The sequence below is a fragment of the Chenopodium quinoa genome, unplaced genomic scaffold, assembly GCF_001683475.1.
Source record: "Chenopodium quinoa cultivar QQ74 unplaced genomic scaffold, ASM168347v1, whole genome shotgun sequence".
Classification (NCBI taxonomy): domain Eukaryota; kingdom Viridiplantae; phylum Streptophyta; class Magnoliopsida; order Caryophyllales; family Amaranthaceae; genus Chenopodium; species Chenopodium quinoa.
In genome coordinates, this window is record NW_018743616.1 from 512,963 (window position 1) to 538,009 (window position 25,047).

Consider the following 25,047-nt stretch of genomic DNA (forward strand, 5'->3'; position numbering starts at 1 on the left):
AGCCCCACCACTCCTCAAATTCCGACCTTTGATTGTATTTCTCGGCATTGACTTGGGAAGTTTGATTATGCTTGGGAAGTTTTAACTGTTACGAAAGTATATGCAGATTTTTTTTAACCGTTTTGTAAATTATAAAGAGAACTACAAGGAGATATTGCAAGCAATTGTCATTTAACAGACCACATGCATCAACACCTTTAATTTGGTTGGACCTACATACATACCTCTCTTGTTTTGAGAGAAAATTGAAAGAATCCCCACAGGCTCATATCCTAAATTTTTTATCGTTAACTAGTTTAATTGGTTAACTACGGAGATTTTAAAATAAAAAATCCTACATATTGGTGCAGATTACTACACCATATGTAGATATGGACCATATTTACTCTCTATAACCCAAAACAAGTCATCATTCAATTTGGTAGTCTCTTCAACTTGACTTGGTCTTATAAACAAGTAATTTAATACAGTAATAAAATACGAAATGCAGGCAAGATTTCCGGAGCCCTAGAAGCTTGAATGTGGTATTTGAAGATAATAATTTAATTTAGGAAATTTGACTTTTGGTACCACTAAAACACCCTATTTTGATTTTTGGTACCTTTTTAAAATTTAAATTTATTTTATTACCTATCAAATTCTAAAATTATATTTTTTGGTACCACTTAACAATTTCTATTAGGGTTTTGTTAGTGGTCAGCTAACTAAAATATTTTTTTCTAGTTTTGCGTGTCAAAAAATGTTCAGTTAAAGTTTTGTGGGTCATTTAAGTTTTTAAGGGGCCAAATTGATCTCGAAATTGGCAAAAAAACAACGTAAGTGCCTCATTATCCGTGTCATAAATGTATCGATTTGCGTTTCAATTTTTTTGATGTAAAAATTGTTCGGGTAAGGTTTTAGGAGTCAATTTAGCCCTTAAGACTCCAAATTGGGCTTCGAATTGACAAAAAAAAAATGTAAGTGTCTCGTTTTGCATAAGTTAATACTGAAAATTATACCCTACATCCTAGTGTAGGATGGTCTACCTACACCCCCTGATGCTACGCCGTTTTGTAGCTTGCGGGGAGTACTCACGAGCTAATTCATGCTTCAATTCTTTCCTTTTTTTTATTTATTTTTTTAATTCCTTGTTTCTTATTATTCAAGCTATGTATATAAATGATTTTAAACCCAATATTTTCTCTCTCCTCAATTGATCAATTTCCATTTTTCTACCTACATTCTCTCTAGTTAATTCATCTTCTTCATTTGATTTTATACTAATTTTGCCGTTTATTTTTCCTACGATTTTGATAATTGTTGTTGATCATCAATGGCTGATTCTTCCTCTGCTAATTTCGATCGTGATTACGAAAGTGTGTTTCCGTCTTCTAGAGTTCGATTGATTGATTCGTTTGTTCATCAACAATGTGAGTAATTACAATCATAATTTTGTAATTTTTATCATCAATACATTGTTGTGTTATAATGCTCTGTTTATTTCAACTTAATTTATGTATTATTATTCTTTTCGTTGCTTCAATTTTCAAAATTTGATTATGATTATGATGAGCGTTTTTGGATTGTTCATACTTTGTTATGAATATTTCGCTGCTTCAATTTATTTCATTGCTCTATGTTTGAAAATTGCGTGATTTTGTTTTTATGCTTTTTTTTTTTTTGGATCATTTTTATATTTAAAATTAATCAATTATGTGTTATCATTTGTACTTCTTAATTTTTTTATGTCATATATGATTATTTGTTTTTACCATTTTTTCTTGATAATATTATGTGTCAAAATTTTCCATATTGATCATGTGCAATTTTGCTATTGAACATTGTATTTGTTAATTATTGTTCATTTTTGAAACATGTTATGTTCATTTATAATTGTACATTAAAACTTTGTGCAATGAGAAAAAAAACTGATATTTCATATCTTGCTAAGGTTTTGATCTTATCTGTTTATTTAAGTGTTTGAAATTGAACATTTATATATTTTAATATGATCATTTAACTTTTATTTGAAGGCGAAGGATTTAGTGTTTAAAGGATTTAATATGATCATTTTTTGAAACTTGTTATGTTCATTTATAATTGTATATTAAAACTTTGTGCAGTGGGAAAAAAAGCTGATATTTCATATCTTGCTAAAGTTTTGTTTTTCTTATCTGTTTATTTAAGTGTTTGTAATTGAACATTTATATATTTTAATATGATCATTTAATTTGTTTTGCAGTCGAAGGATTTAAATATTCCTATAAATAAAAGTGTTGCTGGTGTTTCTGCTGCTCAAGCTCAATGTAATGTTCCTATAAATAAAGGTGGTGCTGGTGTTAAAAATGATGCTCAAGTTAATCCAAGAGTACTAATGCGTCTACAAAATCTCAAACTAGATATTTTGTTCCACCCGTAGTTCTTGGCATTGTTCCAACTTCAACTCAGGATTGTTCAACCTTCAATCTAGAAATGTTTAAACCCCATTCCAGAAATGTTCAATCGACAAATGTTTAAGTTATTCCTCCCACGGTTCCAATAAATGATCAAGGTGCTCTTGTTCAAAGTTCTTCAAGTGTTAAAGACATAAGAATTTGTTTCTATATAGTACCTTTTTTAGTATATTGTTTTTTTTAAAATTCAACATATGTAAATGATTATTTATCAATTTGAAAATGAACAAAAGTAAAGAACCAACAACCAATTCATAAAACCTAAAAATTATATATATTTTTTCATACAAATAAAGATTAAAATGAAATATCAATTACAATAATTTTTTTAACAAATAATATCTATAAGTCTATTTTCCTCCAAAAAAAATCATCTATAAAACTATATACTTCCTCCGTTTTCTTTTACTTGCAACACACCTTTTAGGCACGCAATTTTAGGAGATGATTAGTGAGGGTAAACGAGCTATTTTATCAATATAATTTTTACACGGAGATTAGAATAGGGTTAAGTATCATTTGTAAAAATTATAATGAATAATTTATCCGTTTACATTATATAAACCCGACCTCAAAACACGTGCCACAAGGCTGTGTTGCAAGTAAAAAGAAATGGAGGAAGTTTAAGATATGATCATATACACATTCATTAATGAACATATACACTTTCATAAATGAACATATAACATGTACTATTCATTTGCAAACTTCCTTGCTTATCTTCGATTTAACCTATATTTAGTGTTTTTCTTCAAATAGCATCAGTTCCGCATCCTTGCTTCCTAATTTGGTTCACCTGTTGAACAAAATGAATTAACAAATGTTAATTATTATATACACTACTTTATAAATGAACAATATATCTTACATTATTAAACATTTATCACTTTTACACTATTTGGTTTCAAATCACAAATCTAACTCTCATTAAGTTTAGTAGTGAATGTTTCTATATGCTTCATAATTTATACTCCGCAGTTTGTATAATCAGCGTTGTTAAGCCATTTTATCTTCTCCAAAACAACTACGTATTCTTCAATTCCATGTGCAAATTTATATCAAATGTGTAACTTTGGACATCACTACAATATAGCTAGATTGGTTGTAAGATATTAGTTTTAATGCATACAAATGAACATTATCAATATTATACATGAGGATAATGTATAAAAGAAATGAACATTCGTTATTTAGGCATATAAATATATATGTAAACTGAAATGAACCAATATTAACATATATTTTAAAATGAACATTACTTTATATGTAAATGAACATTATGAATTTCATAAATGATCAAAAGATTTGATAGAATAAATAAGTCAGTTTCTCAACTCAAATGAATGATTATTTATGCATTTCATAAATGTGCATAACATATCATAAAAATGAACATTATTTATTTAGGCATATAAAGTCAAATATAAACTCAAATAAATTCAAATATACAAATGAACATTTATAATTCTATATATGTTCATATATTAACTCGGAATCGTAGAAATGTTAACATCTATACCATAAGACTTTTTAATATCTTTTAAAAGTTCTAGATCTACAACTTGAGACTTTTGTTCGTTGTTTTTTTTTTTAAAAAAAATTTCTACTCTTGTTTAAATAGGTTTTTGAAATAATACTTACGTTTCTTCAGACTATGCCTTGTTATGTTCAACGAACATGATTCTTCTCTGAATCATCATTCTCTTTATCTCTCTAATTCGAAATATATTTTTCGGTTCTGTAAAAAATAAAAATAAAAACACAAAACATAGTAGATTTTAATGATTTTTGCATAAAATAGTTCTAATCAAGTTAGATTATGTTTCTGAACATGTAATTTCAAAATGAAATACGTAGTAGAAAAAATAGGTTCATACAAAAAAATTTAGTAAAATTACTTACTCTTTCTGTGAATGTTGTTGCGATTGTTGAATTTCTTCGCAAATGTAGACATTTGAAGGAATTTAGCAATATTTTGAAGCAATTTCGTAGTATTTTGAAGCAATTTTGTAGTATTTTGAAGCAATTTTGGTTCATATTTTCTGGTTTTGATGAGAGAGAAAGTCTAGAGAAATGAAGAAGAAGGTTTTAGAGAGAATGGTGGGTAGTTACAGTAGGTTAGTGGGTTATGGGATGTGGGTAACATGATAAACGCATCGTTTAGAGGGGGGTGTAGGTATCCCTACCTACACTAGGGTCTAGTGTATACCAATTAAGTTAATACCATATGCATGATGTACTTAGGCCCAAAAAGCCCGCCACTTATGCATGAGTTATGATGTTAAGGCCCGATCCGACACGAATTTTTTTTAATCACCACTAATATTTATAGGCGGTTGGATCATAATAAATCAACCACTCTGATTTGTTCTTATACATAAGAGTGTTTTTATCTAAAGTAGGTGTTCTTACCAGAGCCTTTTCCTAAAGTATTATTAAAAAAAAAAATTAGGAAATCGTTCTTTATAAAAACCCTAAGCTCAGTTTTCAAAATACAATTGCTGTTTCTTACTCCTCCACCTTCTGTCTCTTACAAATTAGTCAAATAAATAATGAATGATGGGTGTGTAAAAAAGTGTTCGTTAAAGAGGAAGGTTTTATTACGAGTGTTGCACAGTGCAAAGAAAAACAAGTCAGTCTTAATTTGTTGTTCCTCCTGTAGGAAGTATGATTAATAGCAATTAAAATAACTAAACGATTTATCTGAAAATGTCGTGGCGTGACAATAGATCACTGCTCTAAAGTCGAATTTACCCCGCACATTACACGCGGACTCATAGCAACCGACCTTCAGGGATGTATGACTCTAACTCTCCGTTGTACTACGAAGAGTTAGATCGAGAACACTTTAATCAATGCCCAAAACAAGAGACTATAGTTTTGTGTAACATTTTTTGAGTCAAGAAGAGAAGTATATCTTTTTGTGTGTACTTGTGAAGTGGAGGATACTTCAATTTATAGTGGAGTAGTAACCCAAAGAAGGAAGCCATTCACGGCAATCATGCATGCCCAAGTCAAGGATATCAATTAAATCCCTTTAATTGAGTAATAAGCAATAAAGCATTATGCACTTAGCCTCAATTATGCACAGTTAGGCTTTGAACTAGGGTTGAGCAAAACTATCTGAAAATCCGAAAATCCGATGATCCGATTCGAAAATTATGGATATCCGATCCAAAAATTTCGGATATCAGATATCCAAATTTTTGATTTCGGATATCCGATATCCGAAAAAAAGTCGAATATCGGATATCGGATATCCGAAAAAAATACCCAAATCAGCAAACCTTAAATACCCCGAAGGCCCAAATACCTCCAATGGCCCAAATGCCCAAACCAACAAACCCTAAATCAAAACCCTTCACCGCCCTTCTCTCTTTCCTCTCAAATCTCTTTCTGTAATTTTCATCCTCACCGCCACAGCGCCACTTTCTCTCTTCTCTTTCATCATCCTCTTAGATCTCACTCATCTCAGCAAGGACTCCTCTCAAATCTCCACTCTATCTTCTCTTTCACCTTCTTCAAACAAATAATTGTGACTATATATTGAAATCAAGTATCTTCATCCTCATTTTAGGATATGCTCAAATAGTAACAAAAAAAAATCCGATCTTTGTCAAAATTTAACAAACCCAGAAAAGAAAACTAGTGGGAAAAAAAAATGCTAGAAATTGCTTCCTTCTTCAAACAAATAATTGTGACTATATATTGAAATCAAGTATCTTCATCCTCATTTTAGGATATGCTCAAATAGTAACAAAAAAAAAATCCGATCTTTGTCAAAATTTAACAAACCCAGAAAAGAAAACTAGTGGGAAAAAAAATGCTAGAAATTGCTTGTAACAAGTTTCCATCTTGGGTTGTTCTTTCTTTTGGTGCTTTGGGTTGTTTTCTGAGTTATGGACTTCTTTGGCTTGCTGTTTCTCAGGCTCTTTCCAATAATTTATTGTTTTGTAATTTGTGAAAACTATTTGTTGTATTTTTTAAATTTTTTATTTGTTTAATTTTTCTCATTTTTCTGGTTGTTCAGACTTTGAAGGTTACGATCTGTTGAAGGCTTCAAGTAGTTGTAAAGAAATTTATTTTTTTTGGTTTAGAACACTTGCAGTGAATTTTTTTTTTATAGAATTCATGTAGAATTAATTTAATTCACCTTTTAAATAAAAATACCATTTAATTATAATTAATATAATATAATATTATTAAATGAGTCGGATATTGGATATCCGAGCTATCCGATCCGAAATTTTCAGATATCCGGATATCCGATATCCGAAACTTTCGGATTGGATATCAGATATTAGATATCCTAATTTCCGGATACGAATATCCGATCCGAAAGTGGATTTCATTTCGGATCGGATATCCGATCCGTGCTCACCCCTACTTTGAACTGGGTAACAGAAAGAAATAATTATGGCAAAAAGTCAACTAATTGCAAATTTGGTTATTGATCTTTTGAAGCAAAAATGTAACTAGACTTGAAATTTTACTATGGGAAGAAATAACTCTAACAATAATTCCAACATACCCCTACATGATTCAAAAGAGCAAAAATAAGAATTTGGGCAAAGGATACTCGGTTTTGCAAGTATCAATGTCTTGTGGACTTGAATTAATATCCGGTACTTACAATTTCGTTCTACAGTCATAGTCATGTTGGGTGGAATTGGCCTTGAACCTTTCATGAGATTATTAGTATAAACACATTTGCGTACTAAACCTTTCTCAAAACAAATTAAAGGTGTTCTCGCGAAATTAAAAAAATGCCCCACATTTGCCTGGATTTTTCAAGAATGCTCTAGAGGCCCTAGCCTTTGGAACCTCATAGGTGGTTGGGCGTAGCCCCCACATTCACATAGGTAAGTTCATCAAGTTTGTACTGTCACAAACCACCTTCATTAAGGGTATGAACTTATTAAGAGTTCTTTTAACTCAACCTTGTACACATAACAGTAAAATGTACCACATCTCTTTATTAATAGGAATGGTCGTGGTACTATACTTGAGTTCTTTTGTGACTTCGTTTGATCCATTGAATTTAGACATTTTTAATATGGGTAGCAATCACAATTCACTCCTCAATAAGGCTAGGCTTTAAACCCATTCCCTGTGCTGGCTCACTCCAGCACCAAAGGCCTTTGTTTAGGGAATCTCTAATATTCCTCTTACATGCCTCAACACTGTATATATTTTATGACTACATCACGTGATCACATTTTATTTTATGATTAGTATTCATGCCTTAAACATGTTTACATTTTTATTCCATTGTAAGTTACCTCAATTGTAACTTATAACTCACCAACAAATGTAACAAATGGAGTTGGCTCCCCCCACAATGGATATCTACTAATAGATTTTGCAATAAGATTATTGTATAACGCTTTAAGCCAAAAGTTCTTAGTGGACTCATCATTATTGGTTACCATGTAAACATTTTAAACCTGCACGTTTAATCCTATTTTCATGGTATCATACAATGATCATTGGTGAGCCCTCTGTACAGTCTCCACCTGCGCTTAAGATTATAACACGATGACATAATATCTCGTTACATAAGAAACGTTAAGTTAGAAGCAGATGATACACAATCATAGTCAAACTAACAGATCATGAGAATAATCATGTAATGACTTCTCATAACATAACTTTGGTATTCAATTCAATTTATATTATAAAGTTGTTTACCTTGTATTATACTTTACAAGGATGCAAACATGGAGAAATTAAAGTTCCTTTACTTTCATCAATACATAACTAAGTTGTTGTATTATTTTGCAATTTAACATTTATTTGAACCATTATCAAAACCACAAAGGATAATAATGCAAACAAGATAAATGACCGCACAAACTTAGTAAATGATGAGAAATAATAATGATTGTCAATCACCAAAACTTTAGTGAATCTATCATATCGAGTTTCTTTCTCTTTACTTTCAATTGACTCATGAAAGTCAACATTACAACCAATAGCTTTATTATGTTTAGACAAAACTAACTTTCACAAATATGATAGGTCACAATAAGGACTTAGATTCATATAGTTTTCTCAAAAAAAAAAAAAAAAAAAAAAACTAGCATAAACAAAAGGATGGACATGGTTTCTCCACATAATTTAATTTAGGATACTTATCCATCACTTCTTGAAGACGCCCCATGACCTCTTCTAATCCTTTTACCTTTCTACTTAAGAAAAACAATTAGACTTAACTAGTTTGAACTCCGACTTTACTTCTCTCAAGTTGATGATCTGCTCACCAACTTCACAGAAGAAAAGTCATGAACCAAATTGAATAATTACATAAATCAGATTAAAATTATCATACTATTGTAATGATGAGAGAAAATCTCAATGTGGCTCATAGAATTCATAAATTTGAAGAATAACACAACTCAAGTCATTCTCAAGTTAAAATTATGTCAAACACAATGCATTAAATAGCAATGACATATTTTGAAACCAAGTTAGCATACTCAACCCAAATCCCACATTAGCTCTTTTAAATAGTATAAAGGTTTATATTAGAAAAATTAGTCTAAAAAAATTAACTACAAGCACACCAAGGAACATCTCGATCACCTTAATAGGCACTCCTACACAAGTATTTTAAGTTATCACAAAACCAATTTATTAATCAAGAGAGGCTTAGACAAATTCTCTTGAGACGAAGCATTAGCCAACATAGTGAATTGAAAAAACTTCTATCCCGCACGTATATTACATCAACAAAAGTTAAAGCACTCACGATTTAAAAGACCTTTCAAATAATAGGGTTATTCCTTCCTTTTATTCCATCATGTAAAGTTCTTCAACTTTTGTTGACTGTCCTAATTTGTTCAAATTTTGGACAAAATAACACTCTTATTATTGCTATATAAACAAGGAGAGGAAACGGTCTCACCTAGACCATGAAGGAAATCATGACTTAAACAAATTAACTCTCAACAAGTACGAGTATAATAAAACACATTTATAATTCTACTCTCCAAATTTAACATATAAACTAAGTCATCATGAATTAACACATATAATTCAAAAATTCATCTAAGTCGCATACTTATAAGGTTTACAAACAAATGACTAAGTAATGAACACATTCATCATATATATCCATTGCAAACACTAATATAATCATCAGTTATATAGTCAACAATAAATAACATATACCACAATAAGCAGAAGTAAACAGTTCACGACTTGACAAATCAGCCAGCATATAACCACAAATAATAAGCAAGCTCTTATGATAGTCCCCCTCCTCAACACGGTCACTAAATTGTGTCTAACTCATTAGTCTCAAACTCCACACACAACAAAGCATATATTACGCATGAATAGGCACATAATAATAATAATAATAATAATAATAATAATAATAATAATAATAAGAAGAAGAATAAGAATATATTACGTAAAGTTAGAAATTTAATGACAAGAAATTAAGGAGCAACTTCCCTGTCATGAGCAAAGTTGATTTATTTGAATCCAAAATAGACTATCTTAATTTAATTAGACAATTATAAAAAAAATCACACGTCACTCTATCACGCGTTTCCCTACTTCTTGACTTCCTAGCAACAAATAGAAATTTAAAAATGAGATAAGTTTCCCTAATGAAGCATCCCTATTCAACGAGATGTAAAATGTTCAGATTAATTTCCATTACGCACAACACTTTATTTGCAAGGAAGAAGAAAACTATATACATGATTGTTTTCCCCATAGTACTACTGATAAGAGAGACAAAATCGTAATAATACAGTTAAACCTAGATAAATAATACACTTGCAAACTCATGAATCAACAATTTTACTTTTGCTTTGATACTATACTCATTATTCAATATAATGTATGCGTAGGAAAAGACACGAAAAGGTTATTGCAAGTTTAACTTGATTATAAAGCATGCGACACACACTTCATTAGTTCATCAATCCAAAATAAATAATTTGGAACTATATACATTCTCTGCACATCGGTAAAAGCAATGGTTACATATCCAATAATACAACATACATTCCAAAATCCATGGCTTAGACAAATCGACAAATAAGAGTTATCTAGGAAATTTTTCATACTTAACCTTTTGAGACCCAATGTGTTCATGTTTTTAGGCATGGCGGCGCTCCAAGGGAAGGAAGCTAGAGATAGAAGAGTCGCCAATAAGTTTTAGGAACTTGTAAACCGTTCACAGGTGCAAAGGTTACACCCCATTCACGATCACGGAGATCGCTAACTCCATAGTGGTCCGGAACCATGACTGGATATTCGGGGATGATGGTACGAATCCAACCTAAAAGAGATTGAACCCACCCTAAATCGGCCTCTACTTAATTCTTATGATATTCATGTGTGCTATCCGATCAACATACATAAATCAAATTAATCCTAAGCATATTTAATCTACGTTGGTTGATTATTAATGCACAATCAAATCTATTATTGGTGATCACTTGAATTAAATTCATATTAAGCCTAAATCAAATTATTAATTATCTTATTAGGCGTGATTTCAAGTACAAATTTCCTTTAAACCTGCAAGAAGGGGCGTAATCAAGCAATAACAATAAATCATGAATAATAATCAAGCAACATAAAATTGACACAACAATCATCATCATAATCAAAATCATCAAAACATCATTAGTAAGATTCTAGGCATGATGCTAAATGGATTAACAAATCCTAGCATGTCACTAATAAAAATCAAATCTTTAGCCTAAACACAATACTACCAATCAAAATCAACATCCTAAACATGATACTAGAAATTATAAAAGCATCCTAACATGATACTAGGAATTAAAATAATATTCTAAACATGATTTCTACTCCAAAATCAAAGATTAAGTGATTAAATTACTTACATTGATGTTCCTCCCTTCTTGCTATTAAAACAATAGACACGTTAGTAGCTTCAAGAAAGATTAAATCAACAAAGTAAATAAATCAGATAATAATTGAAATATAGATTTGTACCAAACCCCCAGAACAATCAACCTTTCACGTCGAGGATGAAGGCAACGTCGAGAAGGGCAAGGAGTATTCGAATCTCGCAAAGGAGGTATTGTGATTGATTGGGGAAAGTATCAAAGATGTGTTTAGGCTAAGGCTAAGAACGTGAAGAATCAAGAGAGAGAGAATATTAGAGAGTGATTATTGATGATGATTGTTGGTGATTGAAAACGGGGTGATACGACCTCTATTTATAAGAAAAAAAGAGGGTCGAAGGATCAGAAAAGAGTCAGAATTCAAATCGGACTAACATCAAGTCTCATCGCGGCGCGAAGGGACTATCATGGTGCGATGGTTTTGTCGCTTTGCGATGGTTTTAGATAGATAAGAATACGTACGGAGTTTGATTCCCAATCGGATTGGGTTAACCAAATATCTGTACGTATTCTATTTTGACCGGATTAGGATTATCGTTTTATTCAATATCAAATTCTTAAATTTTTATCTTTCAAAAACAGGATAAATTAGAACCTCCTAGAGGATTCTAGAAGCTCATAATAAACGGATTTAGGATTGAAAACAACCTTCTAGAGGATTCTAAAAGCTTGTAATAAATCCTAATTGACATAGGAATGGGATTAAGGTAATTGGACCCTCCACATGATCATTAGGCCATAGGTAAGACTTGGTTCGGGCTCGGTTTAGTATTTTGGCTATAACTTATTTGTTATAAGTCGGATTTGGGCTTATAATATATCGTTGGAAAGCTCTTTTCAAACTCATCCAACTAAATAATAATTGGACCAGGAATATAGACCAAAATAATCTGGTTTGGACTTTTTGTGGGTTGGATACGAAATGAATGATTTTTTAGTTAAGGCACGAAATGAATGAATTTTGAGTTTAAAGGCCCGAAATGAATGATTTAGGTTCAAAACATTTTAGGTAAGGTTAGAATATGGTCAAGGCTTAAGGAAACTTCATGAGACTCTTCAACTCTTCACCGAGCTCGTTAATCAAAGACGTGAAAGGTACTCATCACTGAGTTTGGTTTTTGGGGAGACACAATCAGGTGTCTACAGTACCACAAACAAAGATCACAATTATCCACAGTAGAAATTATAAATTCGACTTTAGATTGTAGGAATTATGACTAATAGCAATTAAAATAACTAAACGACTTATTTAAAAATGTCCTGGCGTGACAATAAATCACTACCCTAAAGTCGAATTTGCCCCACACAGTACACGCGGACTCATAACAACTGACCTCCAGGGATACACGACTCTAACTCTCCGATGTACTACGAAGAGCTAGATTGAGAACACTTTAATCAATGCCCAAAACAAGAGACTATAGTTTTGTGTAACATTTTTAGAGTTAAGAAGAGAAGTATATCTTTTTGTGTGTACTTGTGAAGTGGAGGATACTTTAACTTATAGTGGAATAGTAACCCTAAGAAGGAAGCCATTCACGACAATCACACATGCCCAAGTCAAGGAGTATCAATTAAATCCCTTTAATTGAGTAATCACAAGCAATCAAGCATTATGTAGTAAGCCTCAATTATGCACGGTTAGGCTTTGAACTGGGTAATAGAAAGAAATAATTATGGCGAAAAGTCAACTAATTGATATTTGAAAATTTGGTTATTGATCTTTTGAAGCAAAAATATTACTAGACTTGGAATTTACTATGAGAAAAAATAACTCCAACAATAATTCCAACACCTCCCATAGTGAAATCCACATACTTGATGTAGATAGTGGTGAATTGTCAAAAACTCCTTTTACACTCTTAGGGGATGCTGGAATCGGCACAATTTTATCCGTAGGCTCAGTAATTTACACCCTTGGCGAGCCCCGAAGTGGAAGTCTTAACCCAGATTACTCTTACTTCCTCTATTTTTTTTATTTGCAACATTTTTATTTTCACGGTCTCGTATGAAATTTTTGAAGATGAGAGAGATAGAGAGAAAAATAAGAGGGACTCATGTGGGTAGGAGTGAGATAGAGAGAAAGAAATGTCAAAATGGAAAGTGTTGCAAGTAATAAATAATTTCCAAAAAGGAAAGTGTTGCAACTAAAAGGAAACGGAGGAAGTATATTATTTTTCCAATTGTAAAGGAGAAAATGATATAGTTGAATTTCATAAGGGCATGTCTTTTTCGATTTAACCAACGCTTAGATGGGTTGGAAAAAGGTCCATTTTTCCTTGAGGATAAGTACTTTCTAAATTGTGTTGGCCTTTGCGGCAAGCTTTATGTTTTCAGAAGTGCAAATTTGTCTTGCTTTGGCGAGGTTTTTGATCCCAATAATAATACATGGGATCCCTTGCAAAAGCCGATTTCTTTTTCTGGGAGAAAATTTTGAGTTTCTCCCCGCTTGTGTTTGATCCACTGCCCGCTTGCATCCTTGTTCACTTGGACCTCTTCCTCCCCTTTGCTTCTTTAATCTACGCCTACGACCCTGCTGATGCTACTTGGGAATGCCTCGTTGAGAATATCGTCGGAGATTGGGTTGGTCCTATTGTTTTTATTGATGGGGTTATCTAATTATATGCCCGCAAATCCAAGCAATTGCTTCAGACTTATGGTTTAGACACCAAAAAATGGTTGAATGTTGTCTTGTCTTCTGACTTTGAGGACTATTTAGAGTACGTTTTCAATGCCTTGCACCATCTCGGTAATGGTATGCGCTGCTTCACTACTTATTCTTATAATCTTCAAAATCTTGATCCTTCGATAGAAAAAGTCCACATCGTTGTTACTTCTGTCCAATTCAAAGCTTGGCGGCTAACACATTCGAACGAGGTGCTTCTCACTCCAGACTCTGCCAAGTCCTCTGCTTTTCAATCTTGTTGCCAAATTTATGGTCATTGTTTAGGACAAATCTTAGAGGGGTAGTTTCTAGGAATTTGCTTAAGGTTTTAGGGGTATGCTTCTTTGAGTACCCCTTCGTAATTGACCTTACTTTTCCTTTTTCTCCTCTTGTTCGTCAATTTCTTTCTAGGGGTAGGGTTTCACCTTGTTAATTACTGCCCCAGACATGGAGAACTCTGCGAATTCTTGATTTGTTGAGTGATAAATTGGGTATTTCATTGGATGTAAGGGATCTTTATTATCCTTATACAATTAGGAACAGTGGTAAGGGTCGGGTTACTCTCCGATCGAAAGATGGTGTTGACCCTTTGGTACTGATTTAGAGAAGGCTTTTGACAATAAATGGTATAACAAGTTTTTCTTTACGAGGATTGATTATTTGGGCGAGGATACTTCTTTTCTGATTGACACTGTTGAGGCTGAAATTTTTTGCGTTTATTTTTTGTTGATTTGGCCTTATTTGTGTTGAATCTGCAGTGAGCAAGTTGAAGCAACGTGTCGAGTATCCTTCTTTGATTGATCGTTTATACGAGTTGAATGCTAAAGAGAGGTCTTTTACCAAGTTGATGCAGCCTGAGGCGATTATCCATATTGAAGATCTAGAGGAATCCTATTCTAAAGGTGAAATTGACCCAGCCATGTCTGCTGGTACGTCTTTTGTCCTTGTATATATTCACAAGGGTTTTATCTAGTTGGTATGTTTTTTGTGTAGCGTTGTTATTTTCTTTTCTGTGTGAAGTTGGTTGTGTGTATTTTCCTTGTTGTGTTGTTGAATGCCTTGTTGTGCTGTTGAATGCCTTGTTGTGTTGTCCTCCAGTTCCTCCTCCTCGCATGTCAGGAGCCAAAAGGAAATTGGATGTCCCTGCTAATCTTGAGGCTAAGAGAATTTCCTATGATATTCTTGCTCCTCATGTGGACAAGTTGTTGTTTCCTTCTTTCAAGGAGTATCAATCCTTGCAAACTTTTGCTGGCATTTCTCAGGAGGCCGCTATCAATTTTTCCAGGTATAGTGTAATCATTAAAATTTTCTTTTAAAAAGGCTTCATGTATCATTATTTTGACTTAGCTTTGCTGTGTACGTAATTGTAGGCATCGTTCGAAGTACGCCTACGTAAGAATGTGGTGAATATGCTTGGCACTCTTAGGACGTGGGAATTGACATTATACGATTAGGGACAACGGTTAGGGACAAAGCAAATTAAAGAACTTGTAAACCAATCACGGGTCATTATAAGGCAACCACGATAAGGGACAACGAAAGGCAACAACGATTAACCCGTGAAGGTTACACCCCATTCATAATCCATGAGATAACTAACTTCATATGGTTCGCAACCATGATAGGAGAATCAGGGATGATGGTACAAATTGAGTCATGGAGTCACATTCGTCCGTATTGACCTCTACTCGATTCTTATTGCGAAAAGTGATTCTTGCGATCTCAATAGACAAATGAAGATTCAATTTGCTCCAAACTAATATTAGGCTAAATTGGTTGAATGTTAATGCAACATATAATTCTATAATATCGTGATCACTTTATTAAACAATAAAATTAAAAAGGAACCTAAACCGGTCGTCCAAATTATCTTATTAGTCATGAATTTCAATCACATATTTCCTTTAAACATGCAATATGGTGATTATAAATATAATAAAAATCAACATTAATATTGGAAGCAATTTAACCATAAAAATAACAATTAGTATATGAAAAACATAATAAAAAGTGTTAGAAATATAATAGGAATAAAAGGAACATGATTCCTTACTTTGATTGCGTTTGATTGAAACTATAAAACAATAAAACGTGTTAGTAACTTCAAGGAAAATAAATAATAAAATAGAAATAGGGAAGGCTAGTGTTTAGGCTAAAGTATCAGAGAGAGAGAGTTATTTTGTGTCCCAAAACTAAGAAATCAACCTCGTATTTATAGAGGAAATGAGTAGGGTGATGCACGAAACCCTAGAAATGAAAAGTGCCGCGGAGAAACCCTAGAAAATTGCCGTGTCACGGTAGAAATTGCCATGACACGGTGCAATTTCCCGTGACACGGCAATTCTATTTCCCAGAAATTCGTCCAAATTCAATTTTATCTTTTTGTTTAACATTAAGCACGTGTTAATTAGTCGTCGTTTCAGCTGTTCCGAACGTATTTCAGGTTAGCGTTCTAATATTTATTAATCGGGCTTAATTAATAAATATAACGAAATGAATTAAAATGGGTTTGGGCTAAAATGTTAGTTGGACTGAGTTTGAATAAATGCTTGGACTGATTTGTGGACTTAATATGTTTGATTAAATAAGGATTTTAAGCACTCTCGAGATTAAATACTCGATCCGACCAATAATGGCGGTGAAAGGTTGCTCATCATCGGGTTTGGTTTTGGGGAGACATTTTAAAATGTCTACAAATCCCCCACTTTGATGAGTTTGTAAAAACGTGAGTTTCGAAAACGATTGTCAAAGTAGTCGATAGGGACGGAGAATGACTTAAGACGTTCTGCGATCCTAAATCACTCTGTATACACCGATACCTGTAGAAAAACTTTTGTCCCACAGATAAAGAGTAAGGGTCTAGAATGCGTATCTGACACTAGTGCATGGCAACAAACACGTTTGGTAGTTTTCTACGCCTCTAGAAATCCCCAGATGATAATTTTCCACTCCTCGGGAATTCTATTGTGAACCACTATGCCTTGAACGATCCACTAGATAAAAGGTGACAAACTTCCATGCCTCGGGAAACATGTCGTAGACTCCTACGCCTCAAGCAGCCTACTGAATGATGATCTTCCACGCCTCGGGAAGACTGATATGAGATAGTTTCCATGCCTCGGGAACCCTATCGTGAGCTCCTACGCCTCAAGCAACTGACAAGTGAAATTCCATACTCCGAGAATAACACTAAGTGTCCATGCCTCAGGACATAATCGCCAACTTCTACGCCTTGAGAAGTGTGCAACGATCGACAATTTTCCACGCCTCGGGAAAAATTATCTGATAATAAAAATTACAAGTCTCTACACCTCGAAAAACTTGCAACGTGAATCGTCCACGCCTCAGGAGATGATCACTAGGTGTTTGATAAATGTCTGATAATGATTGTTCGATTGTATCTGAGATCTGTAAAATAGAATTTGCCAAAGGCTTGTATATACAGTGATTGACTTGACCAACTGACTTGACCAAGCTTGACTTGACACGATAGGACATGTGTATGACCTGTGTATGTGTGTGTATATGCATAGTTTGAGTGTGCGCAGACACAAACTACTGAAAATGCAAAAATTTCCATCATTTTTTGTCATGCGTGGAGGGTACTAACTTTCTCCTAAAAAAGAAAGACTTGAAAAAAGAAGTAAGAGTTTTCGAACTTCCCTCGAGAAACATTTTGAAAAAGTTTTTGAACTTCCCCAAAAAAAATAAAAAGAAATAAAAAAAAAGAAAGATGAAAAATAGAAGAAATTCCATGCCGAGAAAATTTTGAGAAAGTTTATGAACTTTCCCTGAAGAAAAGACATGAAAAAAGGAAGAAGTTTTGAACTTCGTCGTTGAGAAAAGCAAGACGAATCGCATGGATTTCCTTCTTGTCAAATTGAATTGCTCGTCTTGAAAATAATGTATGCTTGATGAATGTTCGTAGGGTAGGAGGCTAAGGATAATTACATCATGTAACACGATCAATGAATGCACTTAGGTCATGAAGCTAAGCACAATAGTTTGTTGTCAATGTATGTTGCTTAGGTTAGGAAGCTATATAGTGTATGAAAAACAATATTGATTAACGTTCATTAAGTCTGGAAGCTAAGCATGTATACAGTGGTGATTGCCGAGTATAGCTTAGGTCAGAGAGCTAAGAAAGTGTAACAACGATTCTTGATGAATGTTGCTTAGATCAGGGAGCTAAGCAAAATATGTAATGTATGCAATAATGAATATTGCTTAGGTTAGGAAGCTAAGCAAGTATTCGTTGATGCTTTTGAACGATGATGACGTTTGATGAATATTATCATGAAGCATGCGTGGTGTGGGAACAAGATTTCATTATAAGGGGTTCCTAAGGGAAAGAGGATATGGCCATGAATATGTGAATGAAGTGTGTGAATGAAGGGTGTGAAAGTGATACTAATGCTGGCTGCAAAGGCTATAGTGACGGAAATAGATGTGAGAAGAGTCAAAGATGATGACTCTTTAGGCTAGGTAAACTAAGTGATGTTGGTTCAAGCCCTTAAGTCTAGCTCTAGATGGATATATGGATGAGCATTGGAAAGGTTTTGACTCGATCATATAAGAATGAATGTGGCCGCACCTCAATGTGAGGTTGCCTACGTATTCGTTAGGAATCAGGCTGAACGTAACTTTAGCCGAACTTTGCACAAGTGTATGTCACCTCAAAGAGGTATTTCAAGGGTTGTAATGTGGTTAAGGCTGATGGTTTAAAGAAGAAAGGGGTAAAAGGATTAAGACCCGAGATAAGCCCCCCAATATGTGTAATTGTGTATTTGAAATTTGGACTTTGCAAGTTTTATTTTTCACATTTCTTTTTTTTGGTTTGAATTTTTGTTCTTTTTATTATTTTCAATCAATGTGGACAATCTCAGATCATGCGTTCCATCACTCGCTTAGTATTCATCTTCTCAGGCACGGTACCAAGCACTCGATGAGAGACGTAATTCGAGACGTGTTCACATCAAAGACATTCAAACACTTGCCCTTAGACATTGTTTTATTTTTCTTCTTCTTCTTCTTTTTTTTTCTTTTTTTCTTTTTTTTTTTGGAACTTGCTTTTGAAAATTACACAAATTACACACCTTCCCATCCCAAGGTTAGGTGAATGTGGGTTGAACAAATGAAGCCAAACGTTAGATGAGGCTCAAAGTGGTTAATGAAAAAGTGGGATATGTGTTTGGATGGTAAAAAGAGAATAATGGGTTAAAAAGGTGCCTCAAATCATTGGTGTACCTTGTGTTTAGTTCGGCAATTGATTCTTTTTTTTAATGCGAAAAATGACATGAAACACATTCAAAGAAAAATGACATGATCGAGATGTAAAAGGAAATATGCTCATTTTATTAATTGAAAGATGAACAAAACATATAGAACTGTGAAATGGAAAACCTATGCTAGACATACACGGGGGAAAGGGAAGTGAATGATGACAACATCATGAAATCTTGTACTAAGGGTTCATCGTGCTTCTTGTCTTCAATACTGCTTGTTACTTCTTGCCACCTGGAGGAACATGAAGTTTGTTTGCATCAACCAAATCTTGAATGACATCTTTCAGATTCCAGCACTGTTCAGTACAGTGGCCCCTTCCTTGGGATTCCACTTGGCACTCCTTTCTTCAGGTTTTGGCTATGGAAATGACCTAATAGGTGTAAATCAACCCTTGGCTGTAGAGGCGATCAAAGGCTATATCATATGTCATTCCCGAAGGAGTGTAAGTTCTCCTTTCTTTTGGAAGGGTAGTATTAAGAGCTAGCACTTCATTGAGATCGTACTGGTTTACATTGTTGGTAGTATTTTCAGGCTTAGAAGACGAAGAAAAAGGAAGGTCGTTCTTCTTGTTTTTTCAAGTGTTATTGTTATTACTACCAGTAGTCTTCATTAGCTCGTCCTCAGTATGGATGCCAATATCGTATACAGCTTCGAAAGTTTTCAATGGTAGGAACTTGAGATGTTGCTTGTACTTGTGAGTCAGATTTTGGATAAAGAGACGAACTATTTCCTTCTCCTTAGGTGGCTTAACCATTTGCGCAGCTGTTTCTCTCCACCTACTCAAATAGGCAGTGAACCCTTCAATTTCTTTCTGCTTCAGGATAGAAATCTCACGTTCGGAAGTCTTGTTTTGAATGTTACACTTGTAACGATTCATGAAACTTTCAATGACATCTTCCCAAGTTGTAGTATACTTGGAATCTAGAGAATCAAACCATTGTTGGAAAGAATGCTCTAAAGAGAGAGGGAACACTATAGGAAAGAGTGCCCTATCCAATCTCTTGAGAGCCATGGTTGCCAAGAAGGCCTTCAAATGAAACATTGGATTGTTAGTAGGTTTGAACTTGGGTATGTCAGAAGTGGAGAACTTTTCCAGAAGCTTGTCCTTCTCAACCAAAGTAGTAGAGGGTTGTTCCACATAGGTGAAATCTTCAGAAATTTTGCTCACTTGTTCTTTGATCTTGTCAACTGTAGCAACAATGACTTTGGTTTGTTCCATGGTATTGACCTTGGTGGTAAAGGTTTGCATCATGGAAGAAGTGCCTCAATGGATTTATGAATGCCCTCAATATCTTCTTTGGTGGCCATTGGAATGTATTGAAAGTAGTTTGAAGGTGATAACTGATGTGGAGATGGTGAAGTTTTCTTTGAACGCCTCTTAGGTCTAAGAGGTTGTTGTGGTAGTGACTCGAACCGCACCAATCTACCCCTGCTCCTTGACCAAGTACTGTGAAATAAAACAAATTCACTTAATGGTTTGACTCATTGCTTAAAATAGGAAATAAAGGGGGATATATAGAAATATGAAAATAGGTGAGAAAAACTTCACTCATTTTTATTATGACGGAAAAAAGGGACGCATGCATGAACCTAGTATACGATCATAAATGGCATGGTGCACAACTCGAGTAAAAAAATAAAGTGTGTGGACTGTACTTGACTCGTGAGTGATTAGGTGATGTTAAATGACTCATGGTATGATCGCATGGATAGACATGTAAAGAGTAACAAAACGACTGACGCGAGAACTAAAATAGCACGGGAAACTAAAACATGAGCTGACTGGACTATTCCCTGGGTACCACGCCATGGTACATCTGTCGTGGCACAGCAGACTATACCGTGGTGCAGTACAGACTGCCGTGACACGGCGCTGCTTGCCGTGGCACGACAACTTTGCCGTGACACGGTAAGCAGTTCCAAACTCTGTTTTGTGCGTTTTTCCATTTATTTATTTATTTTTCTTTTTTTCTCAATTTTAGTGTTTTCATTAATTACTAAGTGAATACGGTCCGTTGGCATTCATTTTTCGTAAATTAAACAAAATAAACCAACACCATAGACAAAGAATGATCATTAAGGTTAGGATTAAATAATCATAGATGCACACGTAGGGCACGTAGTCACAATGATGCAATGAAGTTCGCAACCTAAGGTCAAGTTCTATGTTCGACTATGGTCAAGCTTATTTGAGTGTCAAAAGGGTACCATGGTTATGAGTTTGGACGTGTTAGCAAGGCAGCCTCCCTTGAGGGTGTATGCCAACGGGCGGCTTCGCAAGTTCGTGATGGAATCGAACTCGACTCCATGGTTTGGGTGGATTTAGTAACTCAGATGAACCCTTATTGTCATGAATGTTTTCGAGTTATAGAGCTTAAATCCCCCGGGGCTAAATCGAATGTAGAACACATACGATTTTTCAGAAAAATCAAAGGAAGCTGATTACGGGAAAAAGAAATAAAAATCCACTGGGTGTTTTTAAGTCTGTCGTGCCACGGAAGAAGTTGTTGTGCTACAGTACAGAGCGTTGCGTCGTGGTACTCTGTGTCGTGTCATGGAAATTTTGTCGTTGCGCGGCAAAAATAGAAATGCAGAAGTGCTTTATTTTTTCGATCGCAATCAGGTTATTCGATTTTTCCTACAAGGCAAACCTAAATACAACTTAAAAACGTTAATGCATATGCAACAATTCCAAATTAATCACAGGATAACGATTCAAGAATCTTTCAAGTCTCATCTACTCATCTCAATAAATACCGATCACTCAAATCGATAAATAACCTAGAATCCTCCCTAGTGGAGTTGCCAAATTGTAGTTGTCATTCGAAGCGCGCCTACATAAGCATGTGGTGAATATGCTTGGCACTCTTAGGAAGTGGGAATTGACATTATACGATTGGGGACTACGATTAGGAAAAACGAAAAGTAGGGAGTCGCCAACAAGTTTTTAAGGAACTTGTAAACTTTTCACGGATCATTATAAGGCAACCACGATAAGGGACAACAAAAGGCAACAACGATTGACTCGTGAAGGTTACACCCCATTCATAATCCATGAGATTATTAACTCCATATGGTTTGGAATCTCGAAAGGAGGATCGGGGATGATGGTACGAAGTGAGTCATGGAGTCACATTCGCTCGTATTGCCCTCTACTCGATTTGCGAAAAGTGATTCCTGCGATCTCAAAGGCATACAAACAAATATTCAATTTGCTCCATACTAATATTAGGCTAAATTGATTGAATGTTATTGCAACATATAATTCTATAATATCGTGATCACTTTATTAAAGAATAAAATTAAAAAGGAACCTAAATCGATCGTCCAAATTATCTTATTAGTCGTGAACTTCAATTACATTTTCCCTTTAAACATGCAAAATGGTGATTATAAATATAATAAAAATCAACAATAATATTGGAAGCAATTTAACCATAAAAATAACGATTAGTATATGAAAAACATAATAAAAATCGTTAAAAATATAATAGGAACAAAAGGAACATGATTCCTTACTTTGATTGTGTTTGCTTGCAACTATAAACAATAAAAAACGTTAGTAACTTCAAGGATATTAGATAATAAAATAAAAATTAATTCAATGAATGTAAAGTTGATTTGGGGCCAAACCCTCAAACAACTCTACTTTTAACGCCTTGGTTTAAGAGTAGAGATGCGGGTAAAGTACGGACTCCGGGGAGTTCTTAAGGGATGTATTGTGAGAGAATAGGGAAGGCTAGTGTTTAGGATAAAGCATAAGATGGTGGTGAAAGGTTGTTCATCATCGGGTATGGTTTTTGGGAGACATTTTTAGATGTCTACAGTAGTGTTTCCAATCTTGCTTGGGGGTACTGAACAAGGTGTCAGAATTCAGTAAGGCCTTTGAGGTCGTGAAGAAAGAGCGTGATTATTTATCTGATAGGCTCAAGGCCGCTTTTGACGCCTTGGAGGGGGAGCGTGCTAAGCATAAGGAGTGTCGCTCTGAGTTGGAGCACTTGCAGGCTACTCTAAAGGCTGGTGCAAACGATTACTTTTATATTGCTTGTTATTATCTTGGAAAAGCTCGCTTAAAAATCATGGAGGAATATCAACAAGGCAAGTATGAAGCCTGGGACTATGAACGAGAGAAAGATGATTTTGAAAAGTCGTTCCCTAAAGGTGCTCCTTTCCCTGGTTCGCTGCTGTTGAGCTATGCAGATGAAGAAGTAAATTCCCCTTTGGTTTGCTAACAAAGTTAATGCTGACGCTGTCTCCACTGAGGAGGATGTCCTTGCTGACAAGATTGGAGAAAATTAGTTTATGATGTTGTTTCCTTGTCGTTTTTAAATAATTTATGTTTAATTTTTAATTTGCTGTAATATTGTTGCTCTTGTGCAACTGGTTGTTTTTGTTTTTGTTGCCTTTTTTGCAATTTGATGTTTTGTGTTTTTGTTGCCTGTGCAACTAGATAATTTATGTTTATGTTAACTATGCTGTTTGATCTTGTTGCTTGCAATGTATTACAATTGTATTACAGTTGTGATGCAGTTTTGCTTACATGTTGCTGTTTTTGTTATATGGACTTGATTGTTGCGTTTATTTCCGTACTGCTGCTATGTTGTCGTGTCTGTACTGCTTGTATGTCCTTGCAAAACAGGGAAAGGTCAGGTGTGGTCGTGGGTTTCCCAATGGCCCTCCGATGCTTAAGTCAGTACTCGTAGTTCAAATAATAAAAAATGACTAAGTTTTAGAGAAGATAATGTATCTTATGGTGATCTTTATGATATTGTAAAAAGTTGATCTGAGGGGTACTCTCTACCTTTCTGGATGTCCTTACTGGGAAGAGTAGAAGGTTGGAGGGAGGTTATACCTTTATTGCGTTCTGGTTGTCTTTGTTGGCGTTTTACGTACCTTTAGATGTGTTGCGTTCCAGCTTCGTTGGACTTCTTTTCCCTCTATGTTGCTTAGTCTGCATGCCCCGTTGCCTACTACTTTTATAAACTGGTACAGTCTTTCCTAATTGGGTGCTAGCTTTCCTGCATTTACTTCCCTGGTGATTTCATATACTTTTCTGCGTACCCAATATCCATTTTTAAAAATTTTAACCTTCACATTTTTGTTGAAACTCCTTGCAACTTCCTTGTTGGTAGGCTGCCATTCTTAGTTTGGCATCATCTCTGATTTCTTCGACAGTGTCTAGGTTGTATGCCAATTCTAAGTGGTTTCTTTCTTCAGTGATTAGGCCATATCTTGCAGTTGGAACTTCTACTTCAGTAGGGATTACTGCTTCACAGCTGTACACTAATGAAAAAGGTGTGTACTGTAGCACCTTTTGGTGTTGTCCTATCTGCCCACAGTATGGATGGGAGCTCGTCGGCCCACTTCCCTTGGCGCCTTCTAGTCTTTTCTTCATGTTGTTGATGATCACTTTGTTGCTTGACTCTACTTGTCCGTTTGCTTGAGGGTACCTTGGTGTGGATGTGATGAGTGATATGTTCCATTCCTCGAAGAATTTTATCGTTTTCTTGCTGATGAACTGGGATCCATTATCAATAATGGTTTCTGAGGGTACACCGAATCTGCATAATATGTTCCTTTTGATAAATGAGATGACGTGTTTGTCCTTGATGTCTTTGTATGCTTCGAAATTTATCCATTTTGAGAAATAATCTATCATCGCCAAGAAGTAAATTCTTTGCCCTAATTAAGGCGGCAACTTGACTATGTCCATTCTCCACTTGATGAATGACCATGGGGTTAGTGTTGGATGCAGCTCCTCGGATGG

General features: G+C 34.6%; 2 long non-coding RNA genes across 2 annotated transcripts; one reads left to right on the forward strand and one right to left on the reverse strand.

Annotated features, from left to right (window-relative positions):
- Window positions 1-985: 985 nt before the first annotated feature.
- On the forward strand, window positions 986-2,582 carry LOC110682937. The gene is made up of 2 exons (XR_002503509.1): window positions 986-1,409; window positions 2,222-2,582. It is a non-coding gene; the product is annotated as an uncharacterized LOC110682937 (long non-coding RNA).
- A 347-nt stretch (window positions 2,583-2,929) lies between these two features.
- LOC110682938 lies at window positions 2,930-4,461 on the reverse strand. Its single transcript, XR_002503510.1, has 3 exons — window positions 4,335-4,461; window positions 4,074-4,170; window positions 2,930-3,228 (listed from the first exon to the last, which is right to left on the reverse strand). It is a non-coding gene; the product is annotated as an uncharacterized LOC110682938 (long non-coding RNA).
- Between the last annotated feature and the right edge of the window lie 20,586 nt (window positions 4,462-25,047).